The sequence below is a fragment of the Neodiprion pinetum genome, chromosome 1, assembly GCF_021155775.2.
Source record: "Neodiprion pinetum isolate iyNeoPine1 chromosome 1, iyNeoPine1.2, whole genome shotgun sequence".
Taxonomy (NCBI): Eukaryota; Metazoa; Arthropoda; class Insecta; order Hymenoptera; family Diprionidae; genus Neodiprion; species Neodiprion pinetum.
Genome location: NC_060232.1, coordinates 2,795,497 through 2,808,648, shown reverse-complemented (window position 1 = coordinate 2,808,648; position 13,152 = coordinate 2,795,497). Strand labels below are relative to the sequence as shown.

At 43.9% G+C, this 13,152-nt stretch overlaps 1 long non-coding RNA gene across 3 annotated transcripts; it reads left to right on the top strand.

Annotated features, from left to right (window-relative positions):
• Positions 1–762: 762 nt before the first annotated feature.
• Positions 763–5,114, top strand: LOC124222285 (uncharacterized). Of its 3 annotated transcripts, none has more exons than XR_006883992.2 (7): positions 763–1,334; positions 1,487–1,702; positions 1,898–2,272; positions 2,705–2,903; positions 3,121–3,982; positions 4,200–4,523; positions 4,904–5,114. It is a non-coding gene; the product is annotated as an uncharacterized lncRNA (long non-coding RNA). The 3 variants fall into 3 exon arrangements; XR_006883993.2 differs by having other exon boundaries at positions 2,705–3,059; XR_011176582.1 differs by lacking the exon at positions 4,200–4,523.
• The last annotated feature ends 8,038 nt before the right edge of the window (positions 5,115–13,152 follow it).

The following is a 13,152-nucleotide window of genomic DNA, read 5'->3' as shown; positions in this document are numbered from 1 at the left end:
CCCTTGCCTTCTTACCTCCCAAGAAACGTCCGACTCGATAAACCGTTTGCAAGTAAACCGTGGAAAGTATCCATTGTGAGCAGAGATTGAATTAAAATAAACAATCGAATGAGGGGCCGCCGATATCTGCCCGGGATAATTAATCCATGCCCCCTTATTGGTCCCCGCTCGTTACGTTACTCCGATCGCGATCCGGAGCCAGGCAGTCGCAAGTATGAACATCGTGTTCGAAGGGAGTTGGAAAGGAATTAGGGTATTGATAAAACTTTTTCACCTTATCTAATCTGTCGTAGAAAAATGTTATACGCGAAGGTATAAGTATACATAGCGTTTCTGAGATGAGAGAAAGTTTCGCGCGAATACAGGGAAAAACAAAAACAGCAGAAACATCATCGGGACTTTATGCGACGGGGAATGAATTCTTATTATTATTTTATTTTCTTCCATTTTTCCATGATTGTTTTCACGGACAGGCGAAAACTCCGATAGTCGGAGACCGAAGCCTGTAGCCAAGGCACCGATATCGAACCGATAACGGGATCGGGTGGACCATGGAATGACACGCGGTGTGTAAGTCCAATATCGATTGCTGATCGGCGCGAAGGCTAGTGCTAATACCTGTAAAACCACCTCGAGCGGCACGAGCGATGATTGAAAAGTAATTTCTTGCCGCATCGAAAAGGCAATTTAATTAGATTCGACTTAAGTACACCGCGGCAAGAGCTGCGCACCGTAAACCTAGTTTCAGATTTTTCTCGCACTGCGTAGTGACCGTTATTGCACCGCACGTTATTCGTTCGTTTCTTCGATTCCCCGTTCGGGTTTATACCAATGACCCATTGACCTAAGTCGAATATTGGCCCGACGCGACGGTGCGCAATGTCGTCCAAAAGGGTTGTAACACCGGCGCTGATTAACTGTCGCCGTTTACTTTGCGGCTCGAAGTGGATTCGATCACCTGCCGACAAAAATAAGCTCACGTTGATCGATGGAGAGGAGTGACTTTTTATTGCCACTTCTTTTTAATCCTCTTCCTCCGATGAAGCGATAAATCAACAACGAATAAAACCCGTCCGCATTCGTCGTCGCGGACAGCTGACTGGGAGGATCAACTGACCTACGCCAACCAGCGACCGTATCTACTTCATTTTTCCTCTCTAAATCTCAAAATTTTTCAACGATCACTGTTTCATCGCAGAGCTGAAAGTGGTTTGATATATACGTCGTCAGATGTGAATAACGAGAAATCCGACGGTTTAGGTGTCGAATAGTAGTTTCGATGAAATTCTATGCCCCAGATTACGATGAACCTACACATTTAATAACAAATCGCGGTAATTATAATTAAATTAAAGTGGAATCGTTTGTTTGGTAAAAAAATAAACAGCGATGACATCAGAATGTGGATAACACACTTTTCTGCATATATTAATACGTCGAAACTTGTATTGTCGTAGAACTTGTATTTGAATAAAACTGATTACAGATCTCTGATAGAAGAAACGAGAGTATCCGTGCAGGACTAAAAGACAAACAGAAGCAGCCTGGCAACCAATCGAGTCGGGAAGGGAGAAAAGTGGGCGGAGAGTGAGGGAGAGACCCGAAAACGTGTCGAGCTAATCTTGGACCAGTGTGTACGAAGGAAAACACAGAGTGCATGAGATCAGCGGTTCCAATACGCCGGACTACCAGCTAAGACTCGGTACTTCGATAACACCTTGGTTCTAAAATTCACCGATCATTACCGCGAAGCAACAAAAATGGAAAAACTTGTAACGCTGACATAATTCATATACACGATGCGAAGGAATCTGTATTCCGAGAAGTTAGCGAATACATAGAAATACGTAATTAATGTTGTTCCACGCTAATGTTCCGCTGCTCGTAATTATCGCAGGTGATAACGGAAGCCGTGGAGAAATTCTGTGCCGAGTCCATTCGGAGGCAGAATATAACAAGTACGTTCATTCCGCGGAGAGAATGCTGGTTGACGATGGCTATTCGTCTCCGCAAACCTCCACCTCATCCTCCACGTTTCACCGATGCGTAATGCCGGCGCAGGTTTCCGGCTCCTGGACGTTACGCCGTCGAGCCACGCTTGCAACGTATCCTCATCTGCACCGTATCAGCTCGGCAGCTTTTGTCCCTCGGGAAATACGGAGTGATATGATATTGGCGGAGGAGGAAGAGGAGGATGTTGCCTGCACGTTGGTTCGCCCGTATAAATTGTACCTCTGCAGTCAGTATACTGCGCAACGCGACTTGGGTACATGTACGTCGTACACCTTTTCATCCACCTAGGTACCATCGTAGGGTGAAATGTACCAACCAGCGTGGATTTCCGTAACGTTTGCCGCGACACGAGGAACGTTGAAGCTCAATTTTTTATAACTATGCTTCTGCACCTGTGCTCGGTGAAGAAAAGATGCGTCTATCGACACGCGCATGAATTCTTCATCCATTTTCTCCGTCTTCTTTTTCTCTCTTTTTTTTTCTTCTTCCTGAAAACCTTACGGAGAACTGGAATTTTTTCAGCCTCACAGGCTCAATGCATAAAGCATGACGTAAGAGCGAGTGAACCTAAATTTCTTTTTTTTTTTTTTTCTTTCATACTCCTTCACCGTTTTTGCAAAAGTAGGCCTAGGCAAACCGAATATATATGAGGGGTGCAGATGCGTACGTATAGCTGAAACAAATTTCGCAGACAAGTCGTGGTCGTTTTCGGCACGGAAAGGAGGGTGGATCCGGGCAGGATGGAGACGAGTAAAAACGGCGTGCACACATCGCGCCAGGATATACAGTGTGGACGTATCTCGTCTCGGTTAAGACCGAGACCCTGGCGCCGAGCGAAGGCCGCGACAAAAAAGATAGGAAGACGCCGTTCAGCCTCTACTTTGTAAGAGGTAAGCGCACTTGGTTGCATATCTGGACTCCGAAAAATACCGAGGAAACTTGTCCTCTCCTTCCCGCGGGAATTTTCCATGATACGCGTTTAGGACTATCCTGGATCCACGATAACCAAGCGGTGGAAAAATCTCACGGACAGTACGTCCGGGCAGGTAAACGACCGAATCGTTAGTGGAACACACAACGATACGTAGGCTGATCCCCTCGGCGCAGCACCTTCGTGTGCTACCTTTCCTTTTAGGTCTTCAGACCCGGCGAGACGTGACCGAAGGAAGGAAGGAAGGAAGGAAGGAAGGAAGAAAGAACGTAAGGAACGGGGCCGAGGGACCGAATAGAAGGGCTCGAGGTGGTGGTTTCTGGTCTTTCGTTGCTCGGGGAGGATATCGGAGTCAGCAGGGTTTTCGTGACGCCATTTTATCCATACGTGATCTCTACCAAATACGAAAATTTCTACGTGACTACTGACGCGAGGGTGAATCCAGGATGAATCCGGGATGGGTGGGTACCTACGCCGAGGCAACCGTGTAGGTACTACCCATTTACCTTATTTTCTACTACTACATAAGGAGTTCTCGCGCAAGAAGCATGCGGACATGAAGACGATGGTATCTGCGCCAAGGACACCGAAATGTGGCTGGTGGTGCGCCTCAAGGTGGGACTCATATAAAGTTCGAGTCACGCGTCGCGTTGCCTACCAACTACTTTTCAACTCAAGTCAATCGATAGTACAGACGCAGCTGCCGCTTGATGCACCGCGGCTACGCTTTGTTCCTCTCTCTATTTTTCACAGTTTCTTTTACTCCCTTGTAACTATTTTCCATTTTTTTTGATACGTGAAAATCATGCCGAGAGGAAATCGAGGCGGGACCGTAAGAATTTCGACTCTGAATATCGTCGCAACGGCGCTTCGGCAGCATTTTGAATGTCGGGAACGAGACTGAGGATATAATTATTACCGCGCTAATAGCACCGGCCGAATGTTACGCCCGGGTTACAGCCTTGACTGCCGTAAAAACACTAACCGTCGTAATTTCAGTAGCCGCACTTAAATACGTGCTAAAGCTACCGCAGTTAGGTATGTACATATATTTATACAATACAGTAGTTGATTTCATTCGGATAACTAATTTAATGTGATAGAAAAAAAAAGAATAAAAATTTACGTTACTCTAAAAACCTACTCGACTAAATTGTGACACAAATTGGTTCCAAGATGTAGAAAAAAAAAAAAGAGTAAATTTGTCGTCGAGAATATCGTTAGAGCGAGATCGACAATGAGACATTCTTTATAGACTTCGAAGGAAACGCGTTGCGGTGTCTGAAAACTAATGAATGGGCGTCCGGTTTCAAAGAGGCAAATAACGTATTAACGCAGTGCGGTTTGTAGAATGCCGCGGACAAATTTTTCCATTTTTTTTCCGTTCGTTCTTCATTAGTTTTGGGAAAAAGAAACAAATTAGTCGTCAACACGGAGCGGAAACCAACAAATAATACGATGTCACCGTCGCTCGCGGAAGCAACAGCCGATTTGTGAGTCCGAACTCAGCCTTTTCCTGACGCGTAGCACAAGCTAGAGCTTCAAGCTGGGAATAAGTTATGGGATTTTCTTTCGCACGGTAGGTGTACAAAGTTCACGCATCGTGCTTTTTTCCACGAGGTTTCAAATTAATGCATCGAACTTTCCCGAGCTGTAAGACGACGGTTCGTAAAATCTGGCAAGAATTCAACCGTTTAAACTTCGTTACGCTCTGAAATTAGAATATCTCGCCATATTTCTCGCTGAGAGGATTAGTAGCAAACAGAGAGAAAGAGAGACAGAGAGAGAGAAAAAAAAAACAAGCCAAAAGAATCGATAAATATATCGCATCTCGTACATTAACAGGGAATAAAATCTTTACGCACGTGTATAACAGCTGCCGTAAACTAATCGACAACGCTGCACGAGCTGCAACTATAGGTACACAAATTAATCTTTTTCTATCCACATTTTTTACAGATCCAGAATATTTTGTGAGAAACGAAAAATCTTCCAGAGATGTTCGAACACCTGATAACGAAAGCAGCATGTTTGAAAATACCAGACTGTTAAATGGTAGTAAACATTTGTAATACGAAATAAATCATCATCTATCTCTGATCAAAATCCATATTTTTGAATCCTTGGTACCGAGCACTTGTCGCCCAAGAATAATCGGTGGTGAAAATCATGCGAGAGATGGATAAATTTTTTAGTAGTTAATACACGATGGTATAAAATTGTTGGAGTGTAATTAAAATGGTGTAAATTGTTAAACAACGAATAAAACGTGTAGTTATAGCACCTGGCAAAATCTGACAATTAAAACGTCGTATGTAGGAAGGACGAGCAAAGTGGTAGATAAGCGTTTTCGTGCCCAACAATCAGCGCATGACAGACAACCGGCAGTAAACCAATGATCGTGTTTTACGACCCGCTATATATCACCGACGTGCGGGGCAGCCGCAAATCGGCCAATCGCTGACATCGGTCTGATCCTGGTTACAAACCATCGTACAGCTACAGCCGATGCGGTACGTCCTGAAACTTATCGTCCAAGGATCTGCCGCGTGGTGTTCTTAACTCTATCGTAAAAATAATGCCTGCCTAATTCTGATGATCCGCAGATCGGAGCTTTCAATCATCTCGACTGACTGGCGTATTCGTTGAAATTCTGTCGAGAATTGGAAACCCTATCGGAATAACTTTACCGTTTTTTCGTTGACTTTTTTCGCGACATTCGAAACGAGTAACGAACCCGGTTCACCCGCTCGTTTTATACATATATATATATATATACATATGTATACCAAGTCTGCAGTTTAGAGTTTGTTTGGGGCGGTAATGGCCTCCGGCGTTTAGATTAGCCCCGGCGGCCAATGGTGTTTGACACCTGACACTCTTTCTTTCTCTCTAGGTATCGGACAAAAAACCTCCCAAAGCCCTGCCCAACGACAGTCATGGCCACCGCTGGCTAGCCGGCTGGCTATGGCTCCGAGAGGAAATCGGACAACGAACCCCCCTGGGTCCTGTAACGCCCCCCTCCCCCCTCCCGGCCCCATCGACGAAATCCCGTGCTAAGCCATGGTGCGGGAGCCATTTCGATCCCTGCCTCACAATTTCATATACCGGTTCAGACGTCAGGAAAAAAAAAGGGGAAAGAAAGAAAGAGAGGAGGCGAGAAAAAGGTTGGATCGAAAGGAAGAAGACGTAAAAAGGAGAAAGGAATTCTATCCGTGATGAAAATTTAAATATCTTAATCAACGCGTCGTCGCTGATAGATGAGCGGACGTAGCTACGTCTTCGAAGATTCACTTCTGAAATCAATCCTTCAATCTTCGTCTTTCAAAATTGAATCACTGATTATCTATTTACCTTTACTTGTTTCACAGAATCAATTATTATTCGTCACAGTACGAATTGTTCACTTTATAATAAATACGATAGAAATTAATGAACAGATAATATATATTCTGTCGTCTATCATATTATGGTCCGTGTATTGAAGTCAATTTGTTTTAAATTGGGGAATGAGAAAAAAAAAAAAAACGGCTTAATTAGTCAAGGTCTTGTAACAGTGTGAAATAACGTATGATAAATATAATTACATTTTACACTATTATTATACGCTTATTTTTCTTCTCCACGTGTTATGTTCTTCAATGTAAAATGTGACTCGAGCCTTCTGGTGTATAATATTCGTTGAATCGTGCTCCCCTCGAAAATAACGCGGTCTCGCAAACAATGTACTTGATTTTTATGCCAATTTTAGCACGACCCAGATCCTTATTATTTCGCAATTCCGCACGCTTCAATTCTGGCGTTGGACGGAATTGTTGGAACTAGTATTCGTCGACTCATTATGGCATAATAAAAAATACTTCTAGGCCTAAAAATTTTTTAATACCTCCTCTTCCCCCTCCCAAGGCTCAAAATTAAAAAAAAAAAAACAATGTTACAGTCAGCGAGTAAAGATATTCCGAGTGTCGAGATTAGCGTTCAACTGTAATTATAGCGCAGGTCAAGTTTGTCAGGAAATAATGTTTCCAGACTACGAGCTACACGATAAAAAAATGTACTATTTATCGGAAAGACGCAAGCCGCCGTTATAACCAATAGAGACACCGCCTTCCGGTTGATCGCTACGCGACAGGACTGCAAAAGCAAAGGACCCGAGGCTGCAGCCGGAGATAAGATAAAAATGAATAAATACATGTCGGTATGTATAACTGAGTAGAAAATCCACTCACGGAGGAGACGAAAGGAAAGCGCCGGTAAGTCTTACGACGAAAGGTGGGCGCGTATAGGCGAGTACCCGGCGTCGTGACATCCATGAAACATTTTCAGGGCGAAATGTATCGGGAGCAGAGATCGTGCAGGTTTTAGTGATAACGTACACCCGGAGAACGGTGCGGAAGGTCTGTGTAAGTCGCCATTTTAGGAGCAACAGCGGAGGTGATGCGCCCTCGTCTTCTTCCCCAAGGCGCAATGTCGTTCCCGGCGTTCCCGACCGTTTGGAAATCAGGAACAGTTCCGCGTATCGAGATCCTCCCTACGCGAGAAGAAAGCCTTCGAGGCGATGCCAAGTGTATACGGTAAATTCCTGCCGACATCAGAGGCTCTGCATTGCAACGCAAAAATGCAAATGCAATTGAAATTAATGGCAAAAACACACGAATCCATTTTTGCGTTCGTGATCCGTGGACTTGGATACTTGAAGATATCTACCCTTACGTCAAATTCGAGTATAGCATCCCCTTGATAAACGTGGAGGAGCCTCAAGCTAAAGTCGAAAGGAAAGGGAAAGGAGACGGAATGTTCTAGACTCCAGACTCTGTACTTGGGGACCTGAGTACACATCGGCGCAAACATGACTCGGAGTAATACCCGTTCCCATACCACTCCAACCTCCCCCTGTTCCCCCTAGAAAATAATAAAACTCAGTGATATTTATGGAATTGGAAGAGCACGGAGGACGACCGCGTCGCGACGCCTCCTCATATATACCCGGGAGCCGGTGCTCAGGTTCGAAAACTTTGTGGCCACATTGTGATCTGTAATAATATAAATTCCCACTCTACCGCAGAAAATTCATTCCCAACTCGCGGCGAAAGCTTTCCGTCTCCCTCAAATCTAGTCTCTCTCTCTCTCTTTCTCTCTCTTACCTTATTTAATCAATTTCACCGTAACGTATATTTCCATTTAGACTTTTGCGTTACGGTTAGAACGTCTTCGATCCATCTGTATCAGCGAAAATTCACAGCAGTCTTACAATCGTAACAATTTTCTAGAATCAATGCAAGCTCAAAGCTCTTCGGTCCAAGCTTAATCTGCCAGTAGATTACCGAGCCATTGAATTTTATTTATTCATTTAATTCGGACCAAAAAGTCCAGGTTGTTTTTTTTGCATCAAATGGAACCAAGAAGCTCATCCGTTGCGGTAAAATGTTACTGCATTTCTGGGCATACAAACGCGTTAAGCTTTTACACGTTATACAACAGAATTAATTCGTTGCCTGCAAAGATGCCGCGTTGTACAAAAAGTGATTAGAAACTGCTCACAGTGTGAAGCTGACTGCCGATGCGAGTAATTCGACTTGGTTACTCAGGTTTTTCTCTTCAGGAGTTTCCTCTTCCTCGCGTCCTGTTTTTCTCTTCCTGTATTTTGCGATTCGATTGTTCGAACAAGCTCTTTTCGACGCATCCCGGAGTTACGGATAAGTATATAATCACTGAATTTTTACGGGCGGTACAATTGCACACACTAGTTCCGGAGAGTAAGGCCGTAAGGTGGGGTCGTCTTCGTATTAGATACGTGGAAAAAAATGTAATTCCTTCGAGAAACAGCCCCCGGTTCAATCATTATCGCAGCGGCATCTGTATGCCGGTCATGGAAATAGGTAGTGTCGAAGGTATGGCCGGTTGACTGGTCCATTCTGCTAACGGTAACGGCAGCCCTCGGGGTTTGAGTCTCTGCTAAACCTGAAAATGACTCAGGCGTGGCTGCTGAGCCTTTCTAAGGCCGGAGCATGCGTGTAAAGGCCCCCTTTTCTCCCCAGCAAGTTTCGGTTATTCTCCATCGCGTTTCGTCGCCTGCGGAGTCGGACCGACGCACACCGACGTACTATGATTCGATGTTGTAACAGACCGTTTCTGGCATTCCGCGAACGCTGTAATTTATGATTAATCGTTGCACGTATATCTCGTTTTTTCCTTCCAGCGTGAGTTGATTTTCGTTATTCATCGCTGCAGAGTTTATTGAATTAAAAGCAAAGGTCGCCGAATAATTATTTCACATCCAAATATATACCAACGACTGTGTAAATAAAAAAGGCGATAATTCTTATCAACTTAATGCTAGCTGCTTCTGGTCCAACTTTCCACGACTGTAACAAAACGACTTATCTAGCCGTTCCGTAGGCCGATAAATGTCTAATGAATCTAAGGAAAATCGGCATTTATCACAGGGCTAACCCGCGGTCCGTCACCGAGCAATAAGGCGCGTGGTCGACAGCGTCCTTTCCAAGGGGGTCGTTTCTTGCAGAAGCTATTCAAAGACTCCTCCGCAGCCTCGTCGGTAAGTTCCACTTCCACGAACAGGGAACCGAGGCTGCTAGCATTATTACCGACATACCGATCGATTTTCCATTTCCTACTCTCCAGGACCAGGGACTAGGGAACCCACCCCGTCTGACCGGAATCGTAGTACCACCAGGGCCGAAACGAGCCGAGGGCGCAGAGAGGATCTCGGTTCGAAAATGAGAAAGAGCGACTTCCAGGACTTCGCAACAAGCTAGAGCTTAACGAACTCTAAGCTCATCAGGCTCGATGATCGGGCACCTTAGTCATCCGGAGCATCGCACAGGGTAGAATTCGAATACGGAGGTGCAATTCGACGTGCCCGGTTACTCGGCTGGGCGACCACCTTGCTTTTCCTCGTATCTCACGTGAGAGACAAGTGGAAAGGATGCAGGCGGACGACTTGCAAGCGAAGCAAGAAGAATCCTGCACCTGGGTGGTCGAACGTTTAACGCAGAGTATACAAGATGGGTTGGATAATTACCTTGGATCGACGTTGAGCGAGCGTTCACCTCGAGCTGAATATAAAAAGACGGGCACCTTTGCACAGCAGGATCGGTATTCGGTGTCGATATTCTCGCGGACTGATCTAACCTCGCGAATAATTTGATAAATTGAAACAACGAAACTCGATGAAGATCCTTGCGATCTCGCGTCGGAACGGAGTATGGCACCCTTGCTGTCCGCCGAGAGTCGATACGACGTACTGCTACATAGTTGAAATTAGAGACAGCATCAACGAGCCGAACATGCACCACGTCGGTTAACAAGCCGCCACACCTCTCCTCTTCCTCCCCCTCTACCGTTGTGACAGACACTCCGTCTCGGCAACATAATTTATATAAATTGTATGCAAGATTGTCGTCGGACTCGTGCAGCCAATGGTGAGACATCGTAAACTCGGGGCTCCGTAATGATGCCAGAGGACGAGTAAAGCGGTCGTCGCTTATGGCCGCTATATGACTTCGCTACTGTAGGGGTATTACGTTGCATACGTATAAACAACCCGAGGAATTTTTTACAGTCGCAAATTGCCGGGATTACGCTAACGGTGTTTCGATTTTTAAGCCACGCGCTTGTTTTAAACATAATTATGACGAAGCACTTCTTTGATCCATCGATTTACCGACATGTTATTTTCTCCGTGATTCTCGTTGTTGTGTTTTTACTCTTATTTATTTATTTTTTTAAATAGTTCTTTCAAGATAAGCGTGATTTCGGTATTTTAGCAATACGTTCATTGATTTGCTGCAATTATTTTAATTATAAGTCAGTGAAATATTCAGGATCAATCGCGACTGGTGTTGATACCAAAAAATGAGCTTTATTGGGCATAAATTTGTCCGACGTGTTTAAATTCTTCGCATTAGTTGAACCGAATCCCATAAATTTCATCGGAGAAGGTGAAGGAATTATTCATACGTACCATTGAATTTCAAACCTCTCTACGAACCAGGAGACGAAATACCGATTTTCGACTCACGGCAGCCAAGAACTTTTGTAATGGTACATTTTAATGAAAATTTATCAATTCATAAGCGTTCGTTGATAATGAAGAAAAATTTTTTTGGTCAGTTTCAAGAAAGGAATCAAAGGTTGCGATACTCGAGGATGTCAGACCGTGACTTTGGAACGAAAGAGAGGGTAACAAAACGAATTAAAGAAAAGTTTCGAGCAATACCTGTGCTGAGCACCAATCTAAACTCAGGACACTAAAGAGATACGTTTTCATTAACTTGGGTGTCATTAACCTGTCAAGGGTGACTCGAGTTGGATACAAAAGCATTCTTTTTTCTCAGTATCGTCGCTCCTTTCTGGTACAGCGAGACTTGTTTTAACGATAAGTTTAGCCTGACATATTACCTTATTCGTGAACAAGGAAACGCATCAGATCAGGAGGCCATATTGCCTATTAAATTTTCCAAAACATAAAACACTTGTTTATATTCCACCGTTTATCAAGCGAGAATGAGGGTGGAATGATCAGCGTCAAAAGTTACAGATCGGACAAAGTATCACGAAAAAAGGCACTTGACCCAATGACTTCATTTTTCATGTAATAAAACAACTATCCGTTAAACCATCGGAGACCATGCGTATCAAACACGTGGTTCCATAACATATTGAGAGGCTGAGTAGACGTGAGCGATAGACCCTGAACGAAAACGTTGAGAAAACTCTTTCGTTACGGTTGGTTTACCGAACCCAAAGACACAGCGTTTTCGGTAAATTTCTCAGCCCAGAGACCAACAACCATTTTTTTTACTCAAACATTGCACCATTCAACCCGACACCAATTTTTTTCTTCTTTTTATTTCTATCGAAGCATTGTGTCGGACTCTGCAGCGCAGCTCAAGTTTCAGTAGGTATAACGAAAAACCCAAGAAGGGAGAAAAAAAAAAAAACTCAAGGAAAATCGTTCAAAGGCCGGTCGTGGAAATATTTTGAGGATTTACAATGGTCGAAATTCACGCTTCTCACAGGCACGAATTTTTGTTTATCAGTTTTGGCTACCTCAGAGGGTCTCTCGCTGATAAGACGATATCCTCTCCGTGTATCTACACGTGCAAGTAAACAGTTCACCGTACTCAAAGACGATAGGACCACCCTCTCGTCTCTCCAAAGTGTCTGTAGAGAGGCTCCAGATTGTTTTGTGAATTATGTCACGCGTTAACTAGGTAATGGTGGATATAAATTAGCTCGGGTAACAGGGACCATTATGTTAAGATAATATCGCTCTCCCTATCCCGCAATATTCCACATACATATGATGTACATTGCCTATAATTATCTGAATTTTCTTCTGGATATTATATTCCGTATTCCGACTAATTGAATACAGTTTGACTTTGATTATTAAAAATTTTCAATAACGGGTTTGAATCATGACGGTAAAAAATGTTTCAAAGTATAAATATTAAAGCATAGAAAAAGCGTAAAGCAATGAATATAAAACTGCGAGAAAGCGAGTATCGTTTGCGTGCGGTAAAAAGCTGAGTATCACCTGTTGCTGGCAAAGACAGGGTGGTCGATCGGTAGTAGAGCGTAATATAAACGAGGTGTACGAGACGCGGTCCGGTAGCTCGAAATTATCATCATGTGACAAGGTCAAGTCGTCATATAACAATATTAGAGTATATATAATATAGGAGCGTAAGGCGCTGTCTAAGATCGCGATCAGCGATTGCCGGCTGACCTTTGGCTCTCTGACGGGCCACGCGGTGTTGCAGGCGAGCTTTTATTACCCTGAGAGTATATAAGCTGGTGTTTGAAAACGCGTTTGCGTTGCGTCCGAGTTGCTACAACGTCTGTGTTTCCGTGTATTCAAAGTGGGCAGGTAAGGAAGTTTAAAAGTGACAGCGATTAAGTTCTAAATTCTGGAATGTAATTTCAAACCGTAACCACCAACGAAGCCGCGGATAAATTATTAGACTTAGGTAACATTGAACCTTCCAAGTATGCGGAGGGGTGAGACATACGTGCGTTTATGAATTAAATCTACACACGCTATAATACAAAAACGTTCTAAAGTAACGCGGTTACGGAGCAATAAACGACAGTTTAGTTAATTATAATTATAATAGGAACAGCTTTTAACCCGACTTTAGTACAATTTAAGCGTGCCGCGGTAATTTTTACGCCGTAAAGAT